The 17,174-nt window shown below is 37.4% G+C and overlaps 1 protein-coding gene across 17 annotated transcripts in view; it reads right to left on the minus strand.

Moving 5' to 3' along the window:
• CSGALNACT1 (chondroitin sulfate N-acetylgalactosaminyltransferase 1) overlaps nt 1-17,174 on the minus strand; it is a 409,995-nt gene that overhangs the window by 237,124 nt on the left and 155,697 nt on the right. For all 17 annotated transcript variants that reach the window (XM_072635001.1, XM_072634999.1, XM_072634991.1 and 14 more), the window contains one exon: nt 7,764-7,847. The gene's annotated coding sequence lies outside the window, so the exon portion shown is untranslated. The remainder of the gene's footprint in view (nt 1-7,763; nt 7,848-17,174) is intronic.

The following is a 17,174-nucleotide window of genomic DNA, read 5'->3' on the forward strand; positions in this document are numbered from 1 at the left end:
TGGCTCAGATCTACATACCCTCAGTCCCCCTTTCTTTTGTCCAGTTTCTATCACTTCTCTTACCTCAAACTTCCAACTGCTTTATCAGTTCATTGCTTTGCCATCATCATCTCATATGTTCTGGAAGTTACTCAACATAAATTCCATTTGAATTTCCCTTTGAAAAGATGTTATGTAGGCAGTTAAAGCCCCTCCCTGTGTATAAAATGAGTGCTTTGAAACTACATTCTCTTAGGACACCAGGGTACCAGCTAGTGATTGGAAACAAGACGAGAAGACATTCTTGGGTTGATGGAACCATCTAGCTCCTTGTAAATCACCAAATCCAGATACTAAAATCAGTCATGCTTTCCACCACGTGTGAGAGGCCAGATCTTTCTGCTTCTAAATTTCGAAATTAATTTTAAGGAAGTTTCATATAAATAGTCTCAGCTAAGAATTAATATCTCTGAAGAAGAAAATCAAGGAAGTTGTTCATTCTGAATAAGAGTTTAACAATAAATACAAAAACAATGTTGGAAAGGAAATCTTAGGATCAAAAAACCAATATTGAATATCTTCTCTCTATAATATTTATTAATTTTCTTAAATTAGACTGATAAAAATTGAAAATTAAAAAGGATTTTTAAAATCTTAACAGAGCACATATACCATGATGACAGTAAACCTAGGTGGTAACTCAGGCTGGTAAAATGGGTACAAAATTGTTGTTGAGTTATTTTTCAGTCATGTCCAATTCTTCATGACTTCACTTGAGATTTTCTTGGCAAAGATACTGGAGTGGCAGTATCTGGCATTTCCTTCTCCAGCTCACTTTACAGATGAGGAAACTGAGGCAAACAGGGCTAAGTGACTTGCCCAGGGTCACACAACTAGTAAGTGTCCAAGACCAGATTTGAACTAGGGAAGAGGAGTCTTCTTGGCACCAAGTCTGTACCATCTAGCTGTCCCACCTAAACTTTTATCTTTGCCCAAATTTTTCAACAGTCCTTAGTATCATGAAAGAAATTTTAACAAACAAAAGCAGCTGAGAGCTCCAGTAATACAGAGCCTAAAATATGGTGCAGTAAAAGTACCACTGGACTGGATTTCTAATTCCATCTTTCCAGAATTTAGATGTCAGTGACTTCTGGTGCCTCAGGTTTCCTCCCTGATAAATAGAGACAATAAGGAATACAGAGTCTCTATGAGAATAGTCAGTCAGTCAACAAGCATTTAATAAACTTTTACTATGTACACAACTCATGCTAAGTGCTAGAAATACAAAGGTAAAAAACCTGGTCCTTGTTGGAGGCAAAATTTATCACCCTGTAGCCAACCTAGTAAAAGCCTCTCTGAATTAAGTAGCTTGGCTGATCCCTTGAGAAGAGGCTTGAAGTGCAGTTATCCCTTCCACATCACTGGGGTTAGGGGTTCAGCCCCCCTGCAATCTGGAAAATTCAAGTAAAAATTTTTTCATCTTTACTTAGTACCACAGAAAAAGTCTGAATTATTATAGTATTAAAAGATAAATTATGTTGATATTATACAGTACTATACATATATTTTATGTCCTGAGTTTCTAAACTTTCCATGTTCCCTCCTGATCTTCTTACGTCATCTGCAGCTTCCACAAAAACTTCCCCAAAATTCCTATTTAATTTCTTATGTCAACCCACATTCTATCAAAACCATGATGGGGAAAGTCGAGATGTGGAAGTGATAACTGTAGAGTCTGGCACAATGGGCCACAGCTTGTGCTTCCCATCATAAACTTAAAGAAATTGTCATGTTCACCCCATGGTGAAGTACTCAAGGAGGCCTTTGTGGGGCTATCAAAATGTGTGTGTGTCAGTATGTGTGTAGGTGTGTGTATGTGTGTGTGTGTACGTGAGTGTGTGTGAGTGCATGTGAGTGTGTGTATATGTGTGTGACTGTGTGAGTGTGTATGTGAGTGTATGTGTATGTATATGTGAGAGAGAGAGAGAATGAGAGAGAGAGACAGAGAGAGAGAGAGGAGAGAGATGCCTCCTGCCCTCAAATGGCTTACAGTCCAGTTGGGAAAACAAACCTGGCATGCATTAAATGACAACCTGAAAACAATTTCCAAATCATGTGGCATTGGTTATAAATGAAACTAAAACTGGGAACAGATGAAGGCTTGCTGGACATGGAGGGGCTTAAACTGGGTGAGTATGAGACTGAAAAACATGAAAAGGAGTAAAAATATTCCATGTAAGGAGAATATCAGTGAGGTAGAGCAGTGGATGAAACAGGGGATGTAAAATCAGGAATATCTGAGTTCAAATCCAGTCTCAGACACTTGCTACCCAGGCAAGTCACTTCTGTCTGCTTCAGTTTCTTGATCTGTAAGATGAGGATAAATATTAGCACCTGATGTGTAATTATTATATTTATTTTTGTTGTTATTCAGTCATCTCAACCATGTCTGACTCTTTATGGGGTTTTCTTGGCAAAAGATCCTGGAGTGGTTTGCCATGTCCTTCTGCAGCTCATTTTGCAGATGAGGAAGCTAAGGCAAATAGGGATAAGTGACTGGCCCAGGGTCACACAGCTCCAGGAAGTGTCTGAGGCCAAATTTGAAGTCAAGAAGATAGTCTTCCTGACTCTAGACCTGCCGCTCTATCCACTGTGCCACCCAGTTATGTATAAGGTCAAATATAGGATCTAAAGCTAGAAGGGAACTCAGAGAACATCTAGTCCTAGCCCAACTAAGACCCAGAGAGAAATGTCACAGAGATAGCATAGTCAATGGGAGCATTAGAATTTGAACTCAAACCTTCTGAATCCAAATCCAGTGATGGAGGGATGGAAGGAGGGTTCCATCAAATCTCAATACATAACAAAGAAGCTACTGTATTTGTATCCTTTTCTATCTTTAAATTTTTTTCTAAATCCTTAAAAAATGAAGAAAGGTAGCTTGTTGATAGATGTATACATCTCTCCAATTTTATGTCCTAAGATTTTATCTATGGTCTTTGAACAGGACCTAAATCATTCTCACTGTACTCTGCTTTCTTCTTCCCCTTTACTCCTGAAATAAATACATTCCACTGCATTGACTCCATATTTTTCTTCCCAATGTAATTTCAAGATAAAACTGACCTTTAAAGAAGAGTCAACTTCACGATTTGGGGAGATGAGGGACTAGATTTTTTTTTAATCCTCTTGAAAATTTTCAACTATCTGAAAGATCTTCAAATAAATCAATCAGCCCTCTCCCTTCAAAAAGTAAGATCAGAAACTTTTCAATACAGACTAAAATTTCCATTCTCAACAGATGTGGCCACAGACGAACGGACAGCAGGAAAATGGCCGTGCAACTGTGAGATTGCATTACTGGGACGTTACCTAGGACATTAATAATTTAACACACAATGAGAACTGAGCCTTCTCCAATATTTTGTGTAAATGAAAAGAAATTATGCCTGAAAAGATGAAGGACAATAGGCACTCCCAGAGACAACCTAAGGTATATATAGCAAACTGAAGTATTTATGTACAAGTCATTTTGATCAGTTTCCAGTTATGAATCAAGAAGACAAAGAAAATGTAAAAAGCTAAAACAATGACGCAAAACAAGGAAGAAAGGGAAAAGGTAATTTTATAAACCAAATTATACATCAATCAAAAGGAATAATTTAAAATTGGACCAAGGACTACTGAATTACCAGATATATGGCATACAATATTAAGTTCCTGACTACTCCCTAGGATAATATAAATCTACAGAAAAACAAATTCCGTGCGATTCAGGAGCAGCCACAGAAATTCTAGAATGACCAAAGTTAAAACTCCCTAAGTACACAGGCAAGTCATTTAAGCCTGTTTGTCTCAGTTTCTTCAACTGTAAAATGAGCTGAAGAAGGAAATAGCAAACCATTCCAGGAATATCTTTGCAAGAAAACCCCACATGGGGTCATTACTGAAATGTACATTACTGAAATGTACAACTGAACAATACCAGTAAAGTAAAAGGACTCTAGATCCCCTTTTTTAAATGGGAAGGGATTTTTTAAAGTAAAAAAGGACCCACCTGGCTTAGTTTTCCATTAAGCCAAGAGAAAACAGATTGTAAAGTTGCCGTGTTACCATTTTATGATATTTGGTATCCAACGACATTCAAACTTCATGAAATTCAAGAGATACAAAGGATCTCAAAGACTAAGTCAGTATTGACTTATAGGTAATATTATGTGTAATATTATTATGTAGTATATATATTATTATGTGTAATAAAATACTATATAATAATATAATATTATGTAATATATATAAAATTGTTAAGGAAATCTCTAGAAGCATATTTATTGACTCCCTAAATTACTTATTCCAATGATTAACAACATTGTTAAATTCTAGAGATCTATCCTCCTTTCTTGTACCTGAAATTTACCCTACCCATCTTTCAAGGCCATCCTCAAATGCCATCTCCTCCACGAAGCTTTCCCTGATCTCCCAACCCAAGCTAAAAATGACCTTTCCTTCTTCTTAATTCTTATAGCACTTTACTCTTATAGAGTAACCAAATTTTACTTTCTTTTTTAAAAAATATTTCCCCCAATTACATATAAAAATAATTTTTTAACATTTGTTTTTTTAAGTTTTGAGTTGCAAATTCTATCCCTTTCTTCCCCACCCACCCAAGACTTAAAGCAATCTGATATGGGTTATATGTGTGCAGTCATGGAAAACTCAAATTCTACTTTCCATTAGAATCATTTGCATATATGCTATCTTTCCTGCTAGATAGTACTCTCCTTGAGGGCAGGAACTAGGTCTTATATACCTTCCTCAACACCTAGCACAAATGCCTTGCTCATAGGAACTTAATGATTTTTAGATTTAAGTCTAGCCCAAATCCAACCTAATCAAACCATCCCCCTTTTTTACTACACTACACCTAGCTGTCAATAAACATTTTTTAATTGAAATTGTAGATGTTAGAGAAAGACAATTATTTTTCATTCTTGTATCATATTCCCTTTTCTAAAATCCACTTAAAATGAGAGACTCTAAACTATAAAGACTGTCATAATACAGATATAGCAAATGCAATGAAAGGATAATTTTTATGACCTTTCATGTTCCACTTCGACTAACATCTTACCATAGTGAAGGAGGACATCCATTTTTGTTATATAACACATATTTTGTTGTTTAATCATTTCAGTTATGTCTGACCCTTTACGACCCCTTATGGAGTTTTCTTGGCAAAAATACTGGAGTGGTTTGCCATTTCCTTCTCCAGCTCATTTTGCAGATGGAGAAACTCAGCTATACAGGGGTAAGTGATTTGCTCAGGGTCACACATCTAGTAAGTGTTTGCGGCTAGATTTGAACTCAGGAAGAAGAGTCTATCTGTCTATAGGTACTCCATCCACTGTATCACTTAGCTGCCCTAAATAACACATTTATTAAATCATAACACAGCCTGCTGTGTATATCAATAGATCTATATCTGCGCTGGCTGCACATTTCCCATCAAGTATCTGTTATAGGTTACTTTCTATTAGTGCCATAATAATAATAAATAAATATTAATATTTATGAAATGCCAATGGACCATGAATTGTGACGTATTACTAAACAAGAGTTTACATTTGCATAGTACTTTAAAACCTTTTTGTCATACCCCATAAATATCCAAGGTATGATCTGTAAAGGGGGCTCCTTGGAGTTCTCACATGCATGCGCCTTTCACTTGTAATAAATCAAGCGACTACCCATATCGTGTGAAGTCATGACTTTTGCTTAACAATAACTATGGTAAAATAGACTCTAGAACCAGAAGACCTAGGGATAGATCTTACCTGTTGACACTAACTAACTGTGACCTTAGGCAAGTCATTTAACCTTCATAGCCCTTAGTTTCTTTATTTGTAAACTGGGAAAGATGGGTGGACTTGACAGTCTCTGAATTAGGGTAGGTAAGTAGACAGAATGCCGCTTTTGGTTTCATGAAGTACCTGGTTTAAGCCTTACCTTACTGCATACTGGCTATGTGACTGAGCAAGTCACTAACCTCTCAGTGTCCTAGACATCTATAATTTATAGAATAGATGCAGATCTGCATTGTTTGAATGATGTCCCACACTGGGAGTTCACAATACCAATGAGATTTCAAGTCTGGTCCAAATGAGCATTATTTCTTTCCCACCACACAAAGATCCAACAGATTTTAAAGGACCATAAGAATGTTTAAAAATGAACCTCTCTGGAGGATATAAAGACATGAACAAGAAGCATACAAAAGGAGGTGGAGAGGAGCTGACATCTATGCCAGGAGAGAGTACCCACCAGGAAGAGAGCATAGATTCCATGCCACATAAGAGTTACAGGAATAAATATGAATATTATTTCAATTTTTTAGTAATTGCATTCAATTTAAGGTCATCTAAGGAGAATTATCTTTCTCTTATCCTCCAAAACACTTTCTCACTCATTAACCTAGCCCAGACCCAAACCCACCAAACATGATTACATCCACCCCCAGGCTGACACCAAACCCTTCTTACCTGCTTTTTACCTCTATACTATTACTTAGAAAAGAATTCACGGGCAATCATAATCAGTTACAATTATTTGCAGAAGTGACTTTTATCTGAGTTATCTTTCCATGATTAATGATTCAAATGTATCCCTGTTAGAAGTACACACTTCATTGCATTCTAAGTATGAATTGTGAGATATTTCATGAATGAATAATAATAATAATAAATGCTTTTAGAAAATGCTCTTTCATCTTGCTCTAAATGATAAAAAGGACAAGGAAAAATGTAAAATCATGCACTAAATCTCTAGAGGGATTTGTTAAAATGGAAATAAGGTACTTCCTGAAAGGTATGTGGACTGAGCTTATCTATTTTCATCTCTGTTCCGTTGTTTGAAGAGGAAACCAGAAGAAAAAAAGAAGAGGCATTTATATGCTGAAGCAGAATTGGAAGAAGAGAGCTAGATATCCAGTTTCTCATTTCCCATTTTTGGATTCTGCAAACTTAATTGAGTCTTCACAGTTAAAAAATAATAATAACATAGCAGAGTAAATATACTGCAATATCAGAACAAAGAATTGGTCCCCTGATGATGGCTGGTGATGGGAACAGCTCAAGACCAATGTTACCAGGGATGTCCCAAAACTCAAACCAAGAAAATGAACCACACTAAAGGTAGAGTGAATTCTTAAAGAGCTCTAAAGAAGTGCACCCACTATGCCATCTGCCTCATTACTAAGCAATATTAAGAGGAGAGTGGTTTGGTTCTCCAAGCCTTTGCCCTTATATAATCCTTTCCTAACATAAATGAAGCTGCATTTCCTCATTCTCCTAAAGATGGAACATTTTAGAAAGCCTAACCTTTTCCCCCAGAATTCCAAAGGGAAATGTTCTTCTTCTTTCACTGAATAAAATTTTTAAATAGGTTCTTAAGAGTTAACAGAAATCCAGAAGAAGTGGTAAATTCTAGAAAAGATCATAAAATTCAACGTACACATAGTAAGTAAATGCTTATTTTCTCCATACTAAGTGGAGAAAAAGGCTGTTACCAAATGACTTTGCTACTCTAAAAAAATTATTTGCACTTTGAAATAATCATTTATTATTGATCAAAATAAAATTGATAAGAATAAATATAAAATGAAATTTCATCCTATATATGTGTGCGCACACATATATAAATCTACTATTAAATACTATCAGTAAAAGTAATCTGCATGCTTCCCATATTTACTTCTAAAGAAATCAATAATGGATAACTTTACTTACCTCAGAATAGGAAAAATGTCATCAGGATGGAACAGCATCATTCCTCTTCTAGGTTAAAAGCATCTGAGTTGTTCCCCTTGAAATCTAAAATACAGAAACAAATGGGGAAATGATTGCTATACATTTGCATCTCCAAAATTCAGGCAAGACTTTTCAAACGACATGGCAAGACTAAAAACAAATGGAGAAGTAAAAGTTTTGAGTTAAAATATAATTATTTACCAAGAGAGGGAGAAAGGAAAGGGAAGGAGGGAGGAAGAAAGAGGGAGAGAGAAAGAGAGGGAGAGGGAGAGGGAGAGGGAGAGAGGGAGAGAGAGAGAGAGAGAGAGAGAGAGAGAGAGAGAGAGAGAGAGAGAGAGAGAGAGAGAGAGAGAGAGAGAGAGAAAGAGAGAGAAATAGAGGTTAGTTCTGGGACAAGACTCACTGAATCACCTTTTCCCCTTTCTGTTTTAATCACTGAAGAGCAGTAGATTAGTAACGAAACATGAGCAAGATACTGAATATTACGTTTAAGAATTCATAAAAGCAAAGAAGGATAAAAATATACTTTTTCTATGCAAAAAAGGGAATTGAAAAAGTGTTTGAGGGGCCGCAGCTGTCCGCCCTCCCTAACGTGCTTTGCCCTGGGAGGGTACGGTGCTCTCTGAAGCAACACTTCAGTGGGGAGTGAAGACACTGACCTGCTATGAAAGGATTATGTTCAGCTCCACTGTTTGCTGAACAGCAAACAATTATAAATGGTTTCACGGAATAAGATGCTAAAACATAGAAAATCCTCACATAAGTTCTCCCTGAGGGAAAGAAGGAATCTACCAGCTTCAGAATGAACCAGTGGTGTTAGAGGAAGAAAAAAAAAGCAGCTCTTTCTGGTGCATCAAAGACCCCACTGTGCTGCAGAAACAGTGAACTGGGTTGTTGGAGCCAGCAGGGCCGGGCTGAAGACAGCTTTTCAATATGCTCTCAGCATCGGCTCCCGGGGATGGCTGGAGTCACTGCTCTTAGACAGCAGTTGTACTGCTTTCAAGAGGCAATCTCTCAGAGGGATGGTGCTGAAACTGAAGCCATTCGGGGAGTCTGGCTACGGGCTCCTTAAACAGCAGTTTTCCCATTAAAACTTTTATTAAGAGGTAGAAGGGGAGGGTGAGAACAGGATGGGTGCAGACCTACTGTGTGGTGGTATCTACTAGATTGCTTACAACAACATAGTTCTTCACTAATACAATCCCAAAAGAAGGGACCATGACCTGCTAATCCACCCATGTCCTTCATTGCTGAATCCAATCCCTCCCTCATGCAGGGTAGGTGTTCCAATTAATGTCTGTTGAATGGATATTTGTCGAATAAATTGACGCATATAGCCAGAGATTTCAACCACATTGGCACAGAAACATCTGATCCTTACTGCAGCTTTTTATGGCCAGAAGATAGCCAAAAACATTGTGGTTACAATCTTCATACTGAAGGAATGTTAATAATGCTCCTTCTCAAGTGAATATAAGGATAATTATTATTGAGAAGCCTTTTACATACATTCTCTGAGCTGATCCTCACAGTAAACCTCTGAGGTAGGAGCTATTATCATCCCAGTTTGGCAGATAAAGAAACTGAGGGTGAGAGAGATTAAGTGGGCCATCCAGTGTTACACAATCAGTAAACTACCTCAGCATTTGAATATGAGTCTTCATAATTTTCAGTCCAATACATAGGACAAACATGCTGACTTCCTTCCAATAGGCTTTAAAGATTCTTCTTCTTCTTATCTTTGTGATGTAGGAAAAGGCAAGTTTTATTATTTCCATTTCATAAGTAGATAATGCAGTAAAGAAAGAACAGCATACAAGCATCAACGGGACCAGAATCAGGACAAATACTGAACCCAGAAAATCTAGCAATTCGTTTCATTGTCTTTCCGTTGGGTCAACTTCTTAAGGTGGTCTATATCTAAAAGTAACATGGTAGCTCTTAGCAGTGCCAGACATATAGTAGATGCTTAATAAATATTTATTGATTGAATTATTATAAGAATATCATGAAGGTATTAGAATTCTTCACTTTCACACACAAGCTGAAGTTTACACATTTGTTTCAGGGCACACTCAAATGAATACAACAGGAAGAATAATTACATAAATAACTTTGAGAGTCTGGACTCCTACTAAATATCACAAGATCATTTTTTCAGATGAAGAAAATGAGGATCTAAAAGATTAGTGACTTATTCAAGGGCATACTGGTAGCCATTGGCAAGTCCGGGATTCAAACCTGACTTCAAAGGCTCTATCTGCACACATCTGTCCCCAATTTAGATTATTTTGTCTTCCTCTCTATGGACAACATAAAGCACCACATTAATGCAGCCAGATACTTCATATTCAGCACTCTATTGCCTGTCTACTTTCTTCTCCCTCTTTCCCCTCCTGCCTGCTTTTCCCTGGCTATTAAAGCCTGCTTTAACTGGAATCACACTTAGCAGTTGGAATGAACACTTAGATTTAAGTCTATCACTCTTCAGGGCTTGTGTAGCAAGACTTTAAAAGAACTCACAGTTCAGTTTCTTATCTCACGTCCTAAAATCATGGGTCATTCTGTGTGCACTAGATAGCTTCACTTGGTTTTTAATACTAAATCTTGAGACATAAATTCTGAATAAATGAATGGGATTTTATCCTCATTGCTTGTCTTAATTTTTTTGTTTTGTTGTTCAGTCATTTTAGTCATATCCAATTCTTCATGACCCCATTTGGGGTTTTCTCGGTAAAAAAAAATACTTCCCTTTGCTTCTCCAGGCCATTTTACAGATGAAGAAACTGAGTCAAACAGGGTTAAGTGACTGAGGTGCGATGTGAACTGACAAACATGAGTCTTCCTAACTCTGAGACTCTATCCACTGTACCACCTAGCTGTCACTAAGGAATACAAAAAACTTCCTTGTACCACATTTATTTCACAACTGAGACCTACAAGCTCAAAATGTATTGACATCAGAAGTAATATAATCTAGACTTCTGAGTGTGAGAAATCCTCACCACCTTTGTAACCTTTACACATTCCCATCAGCTCCAAAAACTTCTTGGCACTAATAGAACCATAATACAAGGCACTAAAAGAAGCCAGAAGGACATCACAATGACTTCCTTCTTCTAGGAGAGCAGCCTCTAATGCAGGAGTGCTGCACCTTCAGGGAACAATGCTGTGACCCCTCAAAAACTTGGGTTCAATCAATCCAATGATGAAAAGATGGATTTGATCTCATCTTCCCACAGGGGACGGCTTGTCTCCCACACAACCACACTACTCCTTTCATATATTATTGCTTATTCCACTTGCATGGTCCTTCATCTACTGTTGGGGGGTGGGGGGAAGAAATGTTCAGCTGGGGTCTACTCTGCACCTCTGTTGAGGAGAAGACAGATGAAAATAGGTCAAATAGAAAAGGAGGTCCAAAAATTAAATGAAGAAAAGAACTCTTGACAAAATTTTTAAAAAGGAAAAATGGCCAAATGGAAAAAGAGGTACAAAAGGTCACTGAAAAATGGAAGCTAATAACCTCATGAGAAATCAAAAAGCAATAAAAAAAAGTCAAAAGAATGAATATATAGAAGAAAAAGTGACATATCTCACTGAAAAATGACTGACCTAGAAAATAGATTAAGGAGAGAGAATTTGAGAATTACTGGACTATCTGAAAGCCACAATTAAAAAAAAGAGCCCAGACATCATATTTCAAGAAATCACACAGGAAAACTTCTCTGATATCCTAGAATCATAATGTAAAATAGAAATTGAAAGAATCCACCAACCACCTTCTGAAAGAGATCCCAAAAGTACAAACTCCCAGGAATATTATGGTCAAATTACAGAGTTCCCAGGCCAAGGAGAAAATATTGCAAGCAGCTGGAAAGGATCAATTCAAGTATCACAGAATCACATCAAAACCACACAAGATTTAGCAGCTTCCATATTAAAGGAGTGGAGGGCTTGAAATATGTTATTCCAAAAGGCAAAAGAGCTAGGATTACAACCAAGAATCACCTACGCAGCAAAACTAAGCATAATCCTTCAGGAGAAAAAAAAATGAATGTCTAATGAAATAGGGGACTTTTAAGCACTCCTGATGAAAAGACTAGAGATGAATAGAAAATTTTGCTTTTATATATAAGACTCAAGCATAAAAAAGGTAAAAGGAAAAAGAAATCATATGATATTCAATAAAATTAAACTGTTTACATTCCTACAGGGAAATGATACTTGTAACTCTTAAGAACTGTATCATTATTATGACAGTTAGATCGAGTATACATAGACAAAGGGCTTGAGTATGAGTCAATTATGTTGGGATAATCTCAAAAAAATGAAAAGCTAAAAAAGAGAGATGCACTGGGAGAAGGGAAATAGAAAAGAAAAATGGGGGAAATTATGTCACATAAAAGAGGCACTCAAGGAAGAGTTTTTACAGTGGAAGAAAAATAAGGAGGGGTTGGCACTCAATGCTTGAACCTCACTCTCAATCAGCATTAGTTCAAAGAGGGAAGAATGCAGATATATAGATATATAGATATGTGTGCCTATATATATGTGTGTGTGTGTGTGTGTGTGTGTGTGCATGTGTCTATATCCATCTATCTATAGATAGATGGATATAGACACACACACATGTACTTAGTTGGGTATATAAATCTATCTTACCCAACAAGGAATAGAATAAGAGAAAGGGTAGGAGTAAGGAAGGTAGGGGTCAGAAGTAAAAAATACTTTTTAATAGGGACAGGGTAAAAAGAAAGAGAAGGATAAATAGAAGAAAACAGAATGAGGGAAATACACAGTTAATAATCATAACTGTGAATGTGAATGGGATGAACTCATAAAATGGAAGTAGATAGCAGAATGAATTAGAAACGAGAATCCAACAATATATTGTTTACAGGACACGCCCTTGAAACAGAAAGACACATACAGTTAAATTAAGAGGCTGGAGCAGAATCTAGTGCTGCAGCCAAAGTGAAAAAAAAGAGAGAGAGAAACAATTATGACTTCAGACAAAGTCAAAGCAAAAACAAACCTAATTATAAAAGATAAACAGGGAAACTACATTTTGCTAAAAGGCACCATAGACAATGAAGTAATATCAAAAAAGTTTTAAAGCAAGTTTTCTCTGATAAAGACCTCATTTCTCAGATATATACTGAGTATAGAACTGAGTCAAATTTACAAAAATAAGAGCCATTCCCCAATTGATAAATGATCAAAGTATATGCACAGGCAGTTTTCAGAAGAAGAAATCAAAGCAATCTATAGTCATGTGAAAAAAATGCTCAAAATCTATCAACTAACAAAAGGGAAATTAAAGTAACTCTGAGGTGCCACCACATACCTATTAGTAAAGATAAACTCTGGGGGGAATAAGGGGAAAGCAGGTACACTAATGAACTGTTGGTTGAGTTGTGAAATGATCCAACCATTCTGGAAAACAACTTGGAAACTATGCCCAAAGGGCTTTAAAACTATGCACACCCCCTTTGACCCAGCAATACTACTGCTTGTTCAGTATCCCAAAGACACTGGGGAATAAAGGGACCTATACATACAAAAAATATTGATAGTGACTTTTTTTGTGGTGGCAAAGAATTGTAAACTGAAGGGATGCCCATCAGTTGGGGAACGGTTGATCAAGATATGGTATGATTGTGATGAAACACTATTGTACTATAAGAAAAGACAAAAAAGATGATTTCAGAAAAACCTGGGAAGACTTATGTGAACTGATGTAAAGTGAAGTAAGCACAACCAATAGATCACTGTACACAGTAACAGCAAAATTATAATGATGACCAACTGTGACAGCTATTCTTATTAATACAATATCCAAGACAATTTAGGACTCATGAAGAAAATTGCTATCTGCCTACAGAGAGAGAACTGAAGAATTCCAAGGACAAACTGAAGTATAATTTTCTCACTTTTTAATTTTTCTTGCTTTTTTGTGACATGGCTAATATGTAAATACATTTTCCACGATTTCACATGTATAATGGATATCCTATTGCTTGCCTTCTCAGTGAGGTGGGGGAGTGGGGAAGGAGGGAGGGAAAGAGAGAGGGAAGGAGAGAATTTAGAACTCAAAAATGTTTTTAAATCATTAAAAATAAATAAATAAAAATTTATAATAAAAAAACTGATGAAACCTAAAAATAAAAACAATCAGTACAGTACTTCATGGTTCCAAAAACTGAGACATCCACATAGTATTGTCCCCTGAGTGGTGCACTGAAATAGAGTAAGACAAGTCAGATTTGTATCCTGTGTCGCGCAGGAAGTCAGAATGGGAAAGGAGCCATTGGACACATGTTCTGCCTCCTCAACATGCCCTACAATTCTGCCACGTCTGTGTTTTGTCTCATGCCTTCCCCTATGCCTGGAATGTCCCCCCTTGTCCTCCAAGCCTCTTGAATTCCTATCCAACCTTTAAAACCTACCTCAAATGCCATCTTCTCAAGCAAATCCTCTCTGAGTCCCTAAACCAGCAATACCCTTTCTACCTTGGGCCTCACATAGCACTTTCTTTGCTGATATATTCATTATATAATCAATAGAGGCAGATGAATAGATGTTGCGGGAAAAGCGTTGTAGATGGCATCAGCAATACTAGATCTGTAACCTGGATTCTCACTTAGACTCTCTACACTTCAGCTTCATCACCTAAGATGAAGATGATAATACTTGCTGTAAGTCAGGCAATAAGTACTTATTAAGCAGCCACTACGTACCAGGCACTGTGCCAAGGACGGGGATACAAAGAAAGACAAAAGACAGTCCCTGGTCCCAAGGAGCTCACTGTCTAACAGACTTGCACTATGGACCTTAGAAGGTGGTTGGAGAGGAAGGGGGAGGGAAGGGAGACTTTGTAACCTTACAGCCGTATATAAATGTGAATTATTACTATTCGTTATAATTGTATGATATAAAATATCTGATGGAGCAGGTAGGCGGTGCAGTTGGAGAGAGTGCTGGGTCTGGAGTCAGGGAGACTCATCTTCCTGAATTCAAATATGACCTCAGACATTCACTACCTATGTGACCCTGGGCAAGTCATGTAACCCTGTTTGCCTCGATTTCCTCATCTGTAAAAGGAGCTAGAGAAGGAAACAGCAAACCATTCCAGTATCTTTGCCAAAAAAACCCCAAAAACCAAATGGGGTCATGAAGAGTCAGACAGAACTGAAAAACAACAACATAAAATATCTGTGTATGAGTTATATCTCCCTCTATGAAAGTAGGGACCATATCTTCATTAGATGATATCTCCCCCAGCACTGAAGCATAGGTCTCCTCACATATTAGGCACATTTGTATTTACTGACATGCTGTTGAATGTAATTAAAGAAGCATGGAGTGGGAAGGGGTGGGAGAGGGAGCTGCTACACTGGAATCCACCTGGTCCCTCTAATCTAAGGAGCTGACCTTGCAGAGGGTTCTCAAATAGTGAATTAGGGGCTTTCAAAAAGCTAGTAAATTCTTCTAGTGACTTCTGACCTATACTACCTTGAAAGAAAGGGAGTCCTTGGACTGAAAAAAAATAACACTAGGACTGAGACAAGAAGACCTGCCTTCAAGGTCCAGGTTCTATCACTTCCTAGTTCTGGGAATTTGGACAAGGCATGTCTGAGCCTCAGTTTCCTCATATGCAAGATGGGGATACAACTATGTACACTACTTAGTCTAGAGAGTGAAGTGAGAAAAGCTTTTTTTTAAGAAGCAAGCAGAATGTGCAGTGGATAGAGTGTTGGACCTAGATTCAGGAAAACCTGAGTTAAATTCTTAACTCAGATGCTTACTAGGTCATTTAACCTCTACTTCAGATTTTTCAACTGTAAAACAGTTCCAGGATTGTTGTGCAGAAATAACATTTGAAAAGTGCTTCACAAACCTTAAAATATTATACAAATGCTAGCTATAATAATAATTATTATTAAATTGTGAGCTGTGTTTATTATATATTTATGAGCTCTTTAAAGTTCTATAAAGGTGAGCTATTGTTGTGATTCTGCATTGAGAGGGTTGCACAAACAGGCCTGCCATTAACCACATTTAAAAGCCATTAGAAATCACCTACCAAAGGGAAAAATTAGTAATATTTATAATTTATGAGTGAACTGTGATCAATAATATTTTGCCCACTTAGAAAATTGCACATTCTGTTCAATTTACCAAACAAATAAAAGAACTCAGCATTTTCCTTTTGTGAGAAGCACAGATTGCAATTAACTGTCTCTCCAATATAAGTGATCTAATCCAGCTGCCTCCCTAGGCACACAGCCAACCAGGAACAGAGCTCAAAAAGGGACCCAGTTCCAGGACTCTTTCCATCATACTATGAATGAATCTAATGGATCCATTTTACAGATGGACAGACTAAAATGATAAAAGAATGATGAATTTATCCACATAACAAAAAAATAATAATCACTTCTCTTTTCTGCTGTACAATGTTGCCTATCTAGAGGTAAAGCCTAATTAATACATCCATTCAAAAATAACTTCAGATTTAGTTCTACAAATGTCAAAAATCATTGAAGAGCCACAACTCCCTTATCCACAAAGGTCAGCTGTTTGGTTCCATGTTTCTTCATAATTCCTCATTTAACATTTCTACAGAGGCCACATCCATTTTTAATAGCTCTTGTAGACATAGGATTCTCAGCACACTCTTTTGGTAACTGCTTGGCTGTTGCTGGAGTGTTCCAGATTTAAATTCTGTGAGGAATGGAATACCACAGAGAGCGTGTATATTTGTGCTTCCCTAGGTGGAGCAGGCAGCCAGAAGTCCACGCTTCAGATGGAACAGGAAGAATCATAACTAACCTACAACTAAGCCTTTCAGAGGGAAGCGTGCTTCTCCTGGAATCAGAGTCTCAAGAAATGAAAAGGCTTTTTATCCAACCCCCAAACCACGCTAGACACTATAACATCTCAAAAGGGCCCATTCTCTGTTTGAACACCTCCAGTGATGGGACACTCACTACTTCACAAGAGGGTTCATTCTGTCTTTAGAGAGTTCATTTTTCTTCCCATTGTTGTCTGGTCATTTTCATGTCCAACTCTTCATGACCCCTTTTGGGGTTTTCTGGGCAAAAATACTGGAATGGTTTGCCACTTCCTTCTCTGGCTTATTTTACAGATGAGGAAACTGAAGAAAACAAGATTAGGTGACTTATCCAGGGTCACACAGCTAGCAAGTGTCTATGGCAGGATTTTAATTCAGAACTTCCTGACTCCAGACTCAGCACTCTATTCACTGTGTCACCTAGCAGCCCCTGACCCTACACAGACTCTCCGCAAATTGCTTCGCTATAACTAGAACCTGTAGTCCTCACTCCTTCTAACTTTCAGTGTGAAAGATATAAAGCTCTCTAA

Source organism: Notamacropus eugenii, chromosome 1 (genome assembly GCF_028372415.1).
Source record: "Notamacropus eugenii isolate mMacEug1 chromosome 1, mMacEug1.pri_v2, whole genome shotgun sequence".
NCBI lineage: Eukaryota > Metazoa > Chordata > Mammalia > Diprotodontia > Macropodidae > Notamacropus > Notamacropus eugenii.